We start from the raw sequence: 14,633 nt of genomic DNA on the forward strand, positions 1-14,633 counted from the left end.
TAGAAGAAATGGATAAATTCCTGGACACACACACCCTCCCAAGACAGAATCAGGAAGGAATTGAATCCCTAAACAGATCAATAATGAGCTCTGAAATTGAGTCAGTAATAAATAGCCTATACCAACCCAAAAAAGCCCAGAACCAGAAGGATTCACAGCTGAATTCTACCAGATGTACAGAGAATAGCTGATACATTCCTGCTGAAATTATTTGAAAAAAATGGGGAAGAGGGACTCCTCCTTAACTCATTCTAACTCATCATCCTGATACCAAAACCTGGCAGAGATACAATAGGAAAAGAAAACTTCAGGCCAATATCCTTGACGAACATCATGCAAAAATCCTAAAAAATAAATACTGGCAAACTGAATCCAGCAGCACATCATAAAGTTTATCCACCATGATCAAGTGGGTTCTATCACTGAGATACAAGGTTGGTTCAACATATGCAAACCAATAAATGTGATTAATCACACACACAGAACTAACACAAACCACATGATTATCTTAATAGATTCAAGAAAGGCTTTAGATAAAATTCAACACTACTTTATGTTAAAAACTCTCAATGAACTAGGTATTGAAGGAACATACTTTAAAGTAATAAGAGCCAGCTATGACATAGCTACAGCCAACATTATACTGAATGGGCAAAAGCTGGCAGCATTTCCTTTGAAAATCAGCACAAAATGAGGATGACCTCTCTCACTACCCCTATTCAACATAGTTTTGGAAGTCCGATCCAGGGCAAGCAGACAAGAGAAAGAAATAAAGGGCATCCAAATAGGAAGAGAGGAAGTCAAACTACACCTGTTTGAATGAAATTAAGATGACATAATCCTAAATTTAGAAAACACCATGGTCTCGGCTCAAAAACTTCTTAAGCTGATAAACAACTTCAGCAAAGTTTCTGGATATAAAATCAATGTGCAAAAATCACTGACATTTCTATACACCAGCAATAGTCAAGCCAAGAGTCAAATAAGGATGCAATCCCATTCCCAACTGCCACAAAAAGAATAAAATACCTAGGAATACAGTTAACCAGGGAGATGAAGGATCTCTACAAGGAGAACTACAAAACACTGCTCAGAGAAATCAGAGATGACACTACAAATGGAGAAACATTCCATGCTCATGGATAGGAAGAATCAATGTTGTAAGAATGGCCATAATCGCCCAAAGCAATTTATAGATTCAATGCTATTTCTCTTAAACTACCATTATTATTCTTCACAGAACTAGAAAAAAACTATTTTAAAATTCATATGAATGAAAAAGGAGTCCAAATAGCCTGAATAGCCAAGGTAAAAAGAACAAAGTCTAAGCAAAAAGAATAAAGCTGAAGGCATCATGTTACTTGACGTCAAACTATACTACAGGGCTACAGTAACCAAAACAGGATGGTACTGGTACAAAAACAGACACATAGACAAATGAACAGAACAGAGAACCCAGAAATAAGGCCACACACCTACAACTATTGGATTTTGATAAATTTGAAAAAAAACAAGCAATGGGGAAAGGATCCTCTCTTCAATGAATGGTGCTGGGAGAACTGATTAGTCATATGCAGAAAATGGAAACTGGATCCCTTCCTCATATCATGTATGAAAATTAACTCAAGATGGATTAAGACTTAAATGTAAAACCCAAAACTATAAAAACCCTGGAAGACAACCTATGCAATACTATTCAGGACATAGGAACAGGCAAACATTTCATGACAAAGATTGCAAAAGCAATTTCAACAAAAGCAAAAATTGACAAATGGGATCTAATTAAACAAAAGAGCTTCTGCATAGTGAAGGGAACTATCAACAGTTAAACAGACAACCTACAGAATGGGAGAAAAAATTTGCAACCTATGCATCCAACAAAGGTCTAATATCCAGCATCTATAAGGAGCTTTAACAGATTTATTTTAAAAACCCCAAATAACCCCATACAAAGTGGGCAAAGGAGATGAACATACTCTTTTCAATAGAAGACATACATTCATGCTTGTTGAATCATATGAAGACAAGCTTAACATTACTAATAATTAGAGAAATGCAAATCAAAACCACGGTGAGAAACCACCTCACACTAGTCAGAATGGTTATTAATAAAAAGTTAAAAAATAACAGATACTGGTGAGGTTGTGGAGAAAAAGGAATGTTTATATACTGTTGGTGGGAGTGTAAATTAGTGTAGCCATTGTGGAAGACAGTGTGGTGATTCCTCAAAGACCAAAAAACAGAAATACCATTCAACCCAACAATACCATCACTGGGTATATCCCCAAATGAATATAAATCATTCTATCATAAGACACATGCACACATGTGCTCATTGCAGCACTATTGACAATAGCAAAGACATGGAATCAACCTAAATGCCCATCAATGATAGACTGGATAAAGAAAATGTGGTACATATATACCATGGAATACTATGCAGCCATGAAAAGAATGAGATCATGTTTTTTGCAAGAATATGAATGGAACTGGAGGCCATTATCCTTAGTAAACTAACACTGGAACAGAAAACCAAATACCACATGTTCTCACTTATAAGTGGGAGCTAAATGATGAGAACATATGGGCACATAAAAGGGAAAAACATACACTGGGACCTATTGGGGAGTGGAGGGTGGGAGAAGGGAGAGGTTCAGAAAAAATAACTAATGGGTACTAGGCTTAATAGCTGGATGGCAAAATAATCTGTTCAACAAACCCCCAAGACACAAATTTACCTACATAACAAACCTGCACGTGTATTCCTGAACTTAAAATTTTTTAAAAAAGTTTTATCTTCAATTCCTGTATATTGAAATGGTTGCTCTTGGAACCCTGCACCATGTTGCGAGGAAGCCCAAGCAGCATAGCATGTGGAGAAGCCCAGGAGGAAAGAAACTGAAGCTCCAGACCCACAAAAGCCAAAAAAAAAAAAAAAACGAAAGTCAACAATGAACTCCTTTTCTCTCTTACCACATGTAACATCCTGCATGTTGTTAATTTATTTCTTAAAAGTTACTGTTATTTTTATCATATATACAAAATAATGTACATAATATACATGAATAGTACTAATAACTGTGTACACAATCCCAATTTAAAAAACAGAACATCAGAAATACAGAGGACCCTATTTCTTTCCCATAATATATTCTACTCTCTCATTCCAAAGGTCTTTAATGTCCTGAAGTTTGTGTTTAATCACTACCTGCTTTTCCTTAAAGTTTTAAAAGTTTATATGTATCTGTATGTAACATATGGTTACTTTTCTCTGATTTTATACTTTATATAAGTGTAATAATATATTATGCATCCTCTGTAACATATTTTCCTCAAAGTATTTGACATCTTTCCATCTTGATTTGTGCAGCTATATTTTATTTATATTATAATTTTGCATTATAAATTAATTATACTCTTAATATTTGTTAATATAATTTAGTTTATATACCATTTCATTATATAACTATGTAAAATTTATTGGTTTTATGGCTTATGGACTTTTGGGTTGTTTCCTAATTTTACAATTGCTATCAACACTATCATGTTCTCCTACTTGTTTCCTTGTGTATGTGTGCCTTTGGGAGTACAAATACATGGTGATAGGATATGTGCATTGTCAATCTACAAAGTAATATTGACTGTAACAAAGTGTTTGTACCCAATTATATTTTTATCAATATAGTAGTCTTTATTTCTCCTTATCCTTATCAATACACATCTTGTCAGACTTTTTTAACTTTTGACAATGTACAGGAGTGAAATAACATCTCGAGTAGTGATATTGTGATATCTAGTTTTAAAGTACATATTCTTGACTACTAACGAAGCTGGGCAGCTTCTCCCAGGCAATCTTATCTCCTCATATGAGAAGTGCCATTCACTTCTTTTTCTATTGGTCTATTGGTTGTTTTGTAATTGGTTTACAGGAATTCTTTATTTCCTGCTAATTTGTTCTCGGTTATATATAGCTATCTATCTTATCCCAGTTTTCTCTTATAATTTTATTAACATTATGATGTCTTATGATGATCTGAAGCTTATTTGTTCTTTATCTTTAGTGACTTCTCTATTTTGTTTAAGAAATCCTGCCACACCACAAAGATACAAAAAATTTGTCTCTATTTTCTTTTAAGAATTTTATAGATTAGTTATTTATATATGTCCTTAATTCAACCGAAGCTGATTTTTGTGTAGTGTGATGTAGGAATCTAAATTTATTTTTTCCAGTAGTCATAACCAGTGTTCCACCATCATTTATTTAGCATGCCAAACTTTCCACATGGATACTCAATTTATCCCTTCGTTCAAAATACTGGTGCCAGCTTTGTTACAAATCAAATTTTCACAAGTCCATGAATCTGCTCCTGAACAGTCTATTTTTTTCATTGTTGATTGACTGCACATTAATATAAAAATTGCCTTAATATAATTTTATGATACATTGGTATTTCACAGGGAAATCATTCCCAACTCTACCTTTGTTTCCCTTAAGAAATGTTTGGTTATTCTTGGTCCACTGATCTTCCATACAAGTTATGAAAACATTTTATTTGAGTATGTGAAAGGATCTTGTTAGAATTTTAATAGAATGTCTATTAATATATAGAAAATCATGATAGAATTTATGTATTGCAATCTATATAAATGCCATATGTCTTGATTTATGTGAGTATACTTTACTTATCATCATCATGTTTTACAACATTCTCCACAAAGAGCTTGCTTATTTTTTGTATATAAGTTTTAGAGTATTTTATGTATTTACCAAAATTGTTACCTTTTTACAATAAAATTTCAACAGAAGACTAACATAAATATATAAAAGTTCACAATCATAAGTGTAACATTCAGTAAATTATGATATTCAGAACACATTATCATAACCCTGACACACATTATCATACATTATCATAACCCTAAAAGACACCTGCAGGATGCTTCTAGTCTCAACACCTCCTCTCCTCACAAGTATGACTATTCTATCTAATTCATAAGTTAATTTACTTGTTTTCAAAAATTTTATTTGATTAGAATCATATAGTATGTGACTGGCTTCTTTAACTCAACATTATATTAATGAGATGTATTAACGAGATGTATCAATGCAGCATTAGCTTATTCATTTTCATTGCTGTATACTATATTACATTGTGATTGTAAACTAAAAATAAAATCTAAAGCCCCCCAACCAACTGAACCAACCCCCTTTTAGCCAAGAGGACCCCAGAGAAACCTTAAAAACTGAGTTCCTGGCCATGGCAGGATAGAAGGTCAGACACAGCTCATTATATCCCTGTCCTTTAGTGGTTTAGACACAACAACTGATCAGCATTCATGTTAAAATAGAAATCATGAGATTAATAGAATGAACTGTTTGTGTCAATACGATACCAAATTTTAAACATGACCTAAGACCATGCCACAGCCCTACACTTAAAGAATAAACTATGTCAACTGCCACAAGATTTTTTTTTCCTCTGGCAGCTAAACAAGCATTGGCCTTGAGATAAGCAATGCTGAATTTATTGCACCTTCCCCAGATGCTGACTAACTGATCCCTCCAGCCCCTGTTCCACAAACCATAACTACAGCTTTGATTGGACAAGACATTGATTTCAGTAACTGTCTCCTGATAAGAAGACTGGAGACTATGGATTGGTTCTGGACAGTTTCATGAGGCCATACATGTGAGTGCCTTCATGTCCTGAAAAGACCTTTTGATGTATAGGGTCTAACTGTAATACACTTACATGTTAAGTCTCCACTCCAAAGTGAACATGAGTTGTATGTTACATGCATGTTTGTTCAATACACCTGCCTCAGGACCACCTTCATGAATATTCATAGATTCTCCTATCAGCTGTTGGATATCTATGTTTAGGCAAGCCGTTCAGCATAAAGCTCCTCCTCAACCCCTCCTCCTTTGAAGTACCTGTCTCTGGTCTTTGCCAGAGGCTACTCTTCTGAGCCTGCAGGTGGCCACCTTGCAGGCTATAACCCTTTATAAGAAATAAAGTCCCTTCTCCAAATTTATAAGTTGTGTGATTTGTTTTCAGTTAGCATGGTAATACTTCACAATTTACTCTTCTATTCTAATACTGATGTATTGTTTTGGATTTGTGGCTGCTACTAATAGTCTGATTAAATTCTTTTTTTGTACAGTCTGGCGTATGTATGTTTACATTCCTACTGATATATACCTGTTAGTTCAAGAATTTTATTTTGGCTGGGCATGGTGGCTCATGCCTGTAATCCCAGAACTTTGGGAGGCCAAGGCAGGTGGATCACTTGAGGTCAGGAGTTCAACACCAACCTGGTCAACATGGCGAAACCCAGTCTGTACTAAAAATACAAAATTTAGCCGGGCGAGGTAGTGTGCGCCTGTAGTCCCAGCTACTTAGGAGGCTGAGATAAGAGAATTGCTTGAACTCAGAAGGAGAAGGGTGCAGTGAGTCCAGATCATGCTGCTGCACTCCAGCATGGGCAACAGAGTGAGACCCCATCTCTCACAAAAAAAAAAAAGAAAAATTTATTTTACCCTATTTAGAAACAAATGGATTAGTATATTACTCTTCCATGAATGCTGACAGAAGACATGAAACTCTTGGGTCACAGACAAAGAAAAATTATTTCATACAGCGTAAGAAGCAACATGAGGTTGCTTACAACATGGCCAAATAGAAACAGCTCCAGTCTACAGCTCCCAGTGAGACTGACGCAGAAGACAGGTGATTTCTGCATTTCCAACAGAAGTACCTGGCTCATCTCAGTGGGACTGGTTGGACAGTGGGTGCAGCCCATGGAGGGTGAGCCAAAGCAGGGTGGGGTGTTGCCTCACCCAGGAAGCACAAAGGGTTGGGGGATTTCCCTCTCCTAGCCAAGGGAAGCCATGAGTGACTGTACTTGGAGGAACGGTACACTCTTGCCCAAGTACTGTATTTTCCCATGGTCTTCACAACTGGCAAACCAGGAGATTCCCTCCTGTGCCTGGTTCGGTGGGTCCCACACCCACAGAGCCTTGCTCGCTGCTAGTGCAGCAGTCTGAGATTGACCTGGGATGCTGGAGTTTGGTGGGGGGGAGGGGCATCTGCCATTACTGAGGCTTGAGTAGGTGGTTTTATGCTTACAGTGTAAACAAAGCAGCAGGGAAGCTCGAACTGGGTGGATCCCACTGCAGCTCAGCAAGGCCTACTACCTCTCTAGATTCCACTTCTGGGGGCAGAACATATCTGAACAAAAGGCAGTAAACAGCTTCTTGAGACTTAAATGTCCCTGCCTGACAGGTCTGAAGAGAGCACTGGTTCTCCCAGCACAATGTTCAAGCTCCAATAACAGAGAGACTGCCTCCTCAAGTGTGTCCCTGACTCCTGTGTAGCCTGACTGGGAGACACCTCCCAGTAGGGGTCAACAGACACCTCATACAGGCAGGTGCCCTTCTTGGACGAAGCTTCCAGAGGAAGAAACAGGCAGCAATCTTTGCTGGTCTCCAGCCTCCTCTGGCGATACCAAGGAAAACAGGGTCTGGAGTGGACCTCCAGCAAACTCCAACAGACCTGCAGCTGAGGGGGCTATCTGTTAGGAGGAAAACTAACAGAAAGGAATAGCATCAACATCAACAAAAAGGACCTCCACACCAAAACCCCATCCATAGATCACCAACATCAAAGACCAAAGGTAGGTAAAACTACAAGTATGGAAAGAAACCACAGAAGAATGGCTGAACATTCCAAAACAAGAACACCTCTTCTCCTCCAAAGGAACACAACTCCTCACCAGCAAGGGAAAAAAAACTGGATAGAGAATGAGTTTGACAAGTTGACAGAAGTAGGCTTCAGAAGGTCAGTAATAACAAACTTCTCTGAGCTAAAGGAGTATGTACTAGCCCATTACAAGGAAGCTAAAAACTGTGAAAAACTTTAGACAAATGGCTAACTAGAATAACCAGTGTAGAGAAGACCTTAAATGACCTGATGGAGTGGAAAACCACAGTATGAGAACTTCGTGAAGCATACACAAGTTTCAATAGCCGATTCAATCAAGCAGAAGAATGGATATCAGTGATTGAAGATCAAATTAATGAAATAAAGCGAGAAGACAAGATTAGAGAAAAGAGAGTGAAAAGAGACTAACAAACCCTCCAAGAAATATGGGACTATGTGAAAAGACCAAATCAACATTTGATTAGTGTACCTGAAAGTGACAGGGAAAATGGAACTGAGTTAGAAAACACTCTTCAGGATACTATCCAGGAGAACTTTCCTAACCGAGCAAGGCAGGCCAACATTCAAATTCAGGAAATACAGAGAGCACCATAAAGATACTCCTCAAGAAGAGCAACCCCAAGACACATAATTGTCAGATTCACCAAGGTTGAAATGAAAGAAAAAATGTTAAGGGCAGCCAGTGAGAAAGATCGGGTTACCCACAAAGGGAAGTCCATCAGACTAACAGTGGATCTCTCAGCAGAAACCCTACAAGCAAGAAGAGTGGTGGCCCAATATTCAACATTCTTAAAGAAAAGAATTTTCAACCCAGAATCTTATATCCAGCCAAACTAAGCTTCATAAGTGAAGGAGAAATAAAATCCTTTACAGACAAGCAAATGCTGAGAGATTTTGTCACCACCATGCCTGCCTTACAAGAGCTCCTGAAGGAAACACTAAAGATGGAAAGGAACAACTGGTACCAACCACTGCAAAAACATACCAAATTGTAAAGACTATTGATGCTATGAAGAAACTGCATCAATTAACGGGCAAAATAACCAGCTAGCATCATAATAACAGGATCAAATTCACACATAACAATGTTAACCTTAAATGTAAATGGTCTAAATAAACCAATTAAAAGACACAGAGTGGCAAATTGGGTAAAGGGTCAAGACCCATTGGTGTCCTGTATTTAGGAGTCCCATCTCACATGCAAAGACACACGTAGGCTCAAAATAAAGGGATGGAGGAAGATCTGTCAAGCAAATGGAAAGCAAAGAAACAGCAGGGTTTGCAATTCCAGTCTGTGATAAAACAGACTTTAAACCCACAAAGATCAAAAGAGACAAAGAAGGCCATTACATAATGGTAAAGGGATCAATTCAACAAGAAGAGCTAACTATCCTAAATATATACACACCAAATACAGGTGCAAGCAGATTCATAAAGCAAGTTCTTAGAGACCTATGAAGAGACTTACCTTCCCACACAATAATAATAGGAGACTTTAACACCCCAATGTTAATATTAGACAGATCAACGAGACAGAAAATTAACAAGGATATCCAGGACTTGAACTCAGCTCTGGACCAAGCAGACCTAATAGACATCTAGAGAACTCTCCACCCCAAATCAACAGAATATACATTCTTCTCAGCACTGCATCACACTTATTCTAAAATTGACCACATAATTGGAAGTAAAACACTCCTCAGCAAATCTAAAAGAACAGAAATCACAACAAACAGTCTCTTAAACCACAGTGTAATCAAATTAGAACTCAGGATTAAGAAACTCACTCAAAACTGCACAACTACATGGAAAGTGAACCCTTCAAAAAAAAATCAATGAATCCAGGAGCTGGTTTTTTGAAAAGATCAACAAAATAGATTGACCACAGGCAAGACTGATAAAGAAGAAAAGAGAGAAGAAACAAATAGATGCAATAAAAAATGATAAAGGGGATATCACCACCAATCCCACAGAAATACAAACTCCCCATCAGAGAATATTATAAACACCTCTATACAACTAACTGAAAATCTAGAAGAAATGGATAAATTCCTGGACACATACACCCTCCCAAGACTAAACCAGGAAGAAGTCGAATCTCTGAATAGACCAATAACAGGTTCTGAAATTGAGGCAATAATTAACAGCCTACCAACCAAGAAAACTCCAGGACCAGACAGATTCACAGCCAAATTCTACCAGATGTACAAAGAGGAGATGGTACCATTCCTTCTGAAACTATTCCCATAAATAGAAAAAGAGGGAATCCTCCCTAACTCATTTTATGAGGCCAGCATCATCCTGATACCAAAACCTGGCAGAGACACAACAACAAAAAAGAGAATTTTAGGCCAATATCCCTGATGAATATCAATGTGAAAATTATTAATAAAATGCTGGCAAACTGAATCCAGCAGCACATCAAAAAGTTTATCCACCACAATCAAGTCGGCTTCATCCCTGGGATGCAAGGCTGGTTCAACTTATGATAGTCAATAAACGTAATGCATCACATAAACAGAAACAACAACAAAAACCACATGATTATCTCAATAGATGCAGGAAAGGTCTTTGACAAAATTCAACAGCCTTTTATGCTAGAAACTCTCAATAAGCTAGGGTTTGATGGACTGTATCTTGAAATAACAAGAGCTATTTATGACAAACCCAAAGCCAGTATCATAATGATTAGACAGACCTGGAAGCATTTATTTTGAAAACCTAAACAAGACAAGGATGCCCTCTCTCACCACTCCTATTGAACATAGTATTGGTAGTTCTGGCTAGGGCTGTCAGGCAAGAAAAGGAAATAAAGGGAATTCAATTAGGAAAAGAGGAAGTCAAATTGTCTCTGTTTGCAGACAACATGATGGTATATTTAGAACACCCCATCGTGTCAGCCCCAAATCTTGTTAAGCTGATAAGCAACTTCAGCAACATCTCAGGATACAAAATCAATGTGCAAAAATCATAAGCATTCCTATACACCAATAAGAGAAAAACAGAGAGTCACATTATGAGTGAACTCCCATTCACAATTACTACAAAGAGAATAAATTACCTAGGAATCCAACTGACAAGGGATGTGAAGGACCTCTTCAAGGAGAACTACAAACCACTGCTCAATGAAATAAAGGACACAAACAAATGGAAGCACATTTCATGCTCATGGATAGGAAGAATCAATATTGTGAAAATGGCCATACTGCCCAAAGTAATTTATAGATTCAATGCTATCCCCATCAAGCTACCACTGAATTTCTTCACAGAATTGTAAAAAACTATTTTCAATTTCATATGGAACCAAAAAGAGCCCGGATAGCCAAGACAATCCTAAGCAAAGAGAACAAAGCTGGAGGCATCATGCTACCTGACTTCAAACTATACCACAAGGCTACAGTAACCAAAACAGCATGGTACTGGTACCAAAACAGATATATAGACCAATGGAATAGAACAGAGGCCTCAGGAATAACACCACATATCTACAACCATCTGATCTTCAACAAACCTGACAAAAATAAGCAATGGGGAAAAGATTCCCTATTTAATAAATGGTGCTCGGAAAGCTGGCTAGCCATATGTAGAAAGCTGAGACTGGATGCTTTCCTTACACCTTATACAAAAATTAACTCAAGATGGATTAAAGACTTAAATGTAAGTTCTAAATCCATAAAAAACATAGAAGAAAACCTAGGCAATACCATTGAGGACATAGGCATGAGCAAATACTTCATTAGTAAAACACTGAATGCAATGGCAACAAAAGCCAAAATAGACAAATGGGATCTAATTAAACTATAGAGCTTTTGCCCAGCAAAAGAGACTATCATCAGAGTGAACAGGCAACCTACAGAATGAGAGAAAATATTTGCAATCTATCCATCTGACAAAGGGCTAATATCCAGAATCTACAAAGAACTTAAACAAATTTAAAAGAAAAAAAACCAAACAACCCCATCAAAAAGTGGGCAAAGGATATCAACAGACACTTCTCAAAAAAAGACATTTATGCAGCAAGAGACATATGAAAAAAGCGCATCATCACTGGTCATCAGAGAAATGTAAATCAAAACCACAATAAGATACCATCTCACGCCAGTTGGAATGGCAATCATTAAAAAGTCAGGAATCAGCAGATGCTGGAGGGGATGTGGAGAAATAGGAATGCTTTTACACTGGAACATCACACACTGGGTCTTGGTGGGGTGGGGAACTGGGGGAGGGAGAGCATTAGGAGGATTACCTAATGTAAATGATGAGTTGATGGGTGCAGCAAACCAACACAGCACATGTATATGTATGTAATAAATCTGCACGTTGTGAACATGTACCCTAGAACTTTAATAAATAAAAAAGAGGCAACATGAGTTTCAACATATTTGTGGAAGTTTTCTCCCCATTTCCAATGTCTCCTGAAGATTAAGTAGAGGACCAAGATGGATGCCTGCATGAGTATAGTGTTAAATAGAATTGGTGAGAGCAAAAATCTTTTCTTCTTCCACATCAGGAAACAATCTTTCAATATTTTATCATTAAATATAATGTTTATGTCATTCTTATTATTATTGAAATATATTTTAAACATAATATAGCATACAGATTTTAAATGTGGAGATTAATCAGTTTTGGTAAATGTGTACAGGCCCCAATAAGTTCCATGTGGTAGGAAGAATTCTTAGATGACCCCCAAATTTCCTAGTCTCTAGGGTTCACACCCTATATGATCCCTTCCCTCAAATGTGGGTAAGGTATGCAAATATGATGAAATATCACTCCCTTTATTATGCTTTGTTATAGAGACAAAGAGGTTCTGCAGTTATAATTAATGTCCCTAGTCAGTCGATTTCAATAAAAAGGGTGAGCCTAATGTAATTAGGTAGCTTTTATTTTAATTTAAATTTAATTTTGTTTTAAGTTCTGGGATACATGTGCTGAACATGCAGGTTTGTTACATAGGTATACATGTGCCATGGTAGTTTGCTGCACCTATCAACCTGTCATTTAGGTTTTAAGCCCCCCATGCATTAGGTATTTTTCCTAATACTCTCCCTCCCCTTCCCCCCCACCCCATTACAGGCCCTAGTGTGTTATGTTCCCCTCCCTGTGTACAAGTGTCCTCATTATTCAACCCACACTTATGAATGAGAACATGAAGTGTTTGGTTTTCTGTTCCCGTGTTAGTTTGCTGAGGATAATGGTTTCCAGCTTTGTCCACGTCCCTGCAAAGGATGTGAACTAATTTTTTATGGCTGTATAGTATTCCATGGTGTATATGTGCCCACATTTTCTTTATCCAGTCTATCATTGATGGGCATTTGGGTTGGTTCCAAGTCTTTGTTATTGTAAATATGCTGCAATAAACATACATGTGCAATAAACATACATCTGTATAGTAGCATGATTTATAATCTTTCGGTATATACCCAGTAATGGGATTGCTGGGTCAAATGGTATTTCTGGTTCTAGATCCTTGAGGAATCGCCACACTGTTTTCCACAATGGCTGAACTAATTTACACTCCCACCAACAGTGTAAAAGCATTCCTACTTCTCCACATCCTTGCCAGCAGCAGCGGACACACTTCTGATTCATAAAAAAATAATCAGGCGTGTTGTGAACTGCCTATAGAAGGGTCCCTGTGATTAGGAAATGAGGGTGACTTTAGGAATTTAGAGTGTGACTTCTATCTGAAAGTAAGAAACATGGACTTCAATTCTACAGATGTGAGGAACTAAATTGTTCCTGCAACAACAAGAACCTGGACAAGGACCCTGGACTCCAGGTAAGACTGTAGCTTTAGCTAACACTTTCTCAACCCTTGGCAGAAGACTCAGCTATGCCATGCCTAGACTTCTGACCTACAGAAACTGTAAAATAATAAATGGAGGTTGTTTAAGTTACGAAGTTTGTGGTACTTTGTTATACAGCACCAGAAAACTAGTACATTCCCTCATGTCCCTTTCTAATTCATCTTATCCCAGAGGCTGCTCTAATTTTGATCGCCATATCTTAGTTTTGCCTATCCTAGAATTTCATATAAATTGCAACATATATGTAAATAAAATCTTTGGTGTCTGGCATTTTTATCCAAGTTGTACACATCAGTAGTTTGTTCTTTTTCTTGCTAAGTATTCTATCATATGAATATATTGCAATTTTATTATTTAATCACCTGGTTACGGCATTGGGTTGTTTCCATTTTAGGGCAATTATGAATAAAGCTGCTATTTTGAACATTGTAGCCCCCAGATCTTTTGTGGACATATGTTTTGTTTCTTTTGGGGAAGTACCTGGAGTAGAATTTCTGAGTCACAGGGAAGGTGAATGTGTGTAAGATTTGGCCAGATTATGTTCCAAAAAATTATATTATTTTTCATTCCTACCAGCAATGCATCAGCATGCCAGTACTTCTGCATCTTGCCAAAACTTGTTTTTGCCAGCCTTTTTAGTAGACCCTAGAGCAAAACTGGCAGAATTTGAATTACAGCATTGCAACTTAATGTATTACCTTGACCAAGTTACTCTCTGTCTCAGTCTTCTTATTTGTAAATTGAGCACAATATTTGTACCTAGTTCATAGGGTTGCTTTGGTGATTAAATGAGTTGATGTATGTAAAGTCCTTAGAATCATGCTTGACATTTGGTATTATATAAATGAAAGCTATTGTAATTGAATATTTTTGTACTTGTGTTCATGAAAAAGATTGGTCTATAATTTTCTTTCTTGTACTCAACTTTTAAGGTTTTGTTGACTTTCTGAATTGTGTTTATATTTATTGGCAAGTCTTCTTGTAATGATCCTTCAAATTTGTATCTTTAAATATAAACTCAATTTATTTCCATGTTGTTTGTATTTTCTTTTCTTCTTTTTATCGTCATTAATCTTGCCATTGTTTTTATCTGTTC

Source organism: Macaca fascicularis, chromosome 5 (assembly GCF_037993035.2).
Source record: "Macaca fascicularis isolate 582-1 chromosome 5, T2T-MFA8v1.1".
Lineage (NCBI taxonomy): Eukaryota > Metazoa > Chordata > Mammalia > Primates > Cercopithecidae > Macaca > Macaca fascicularis.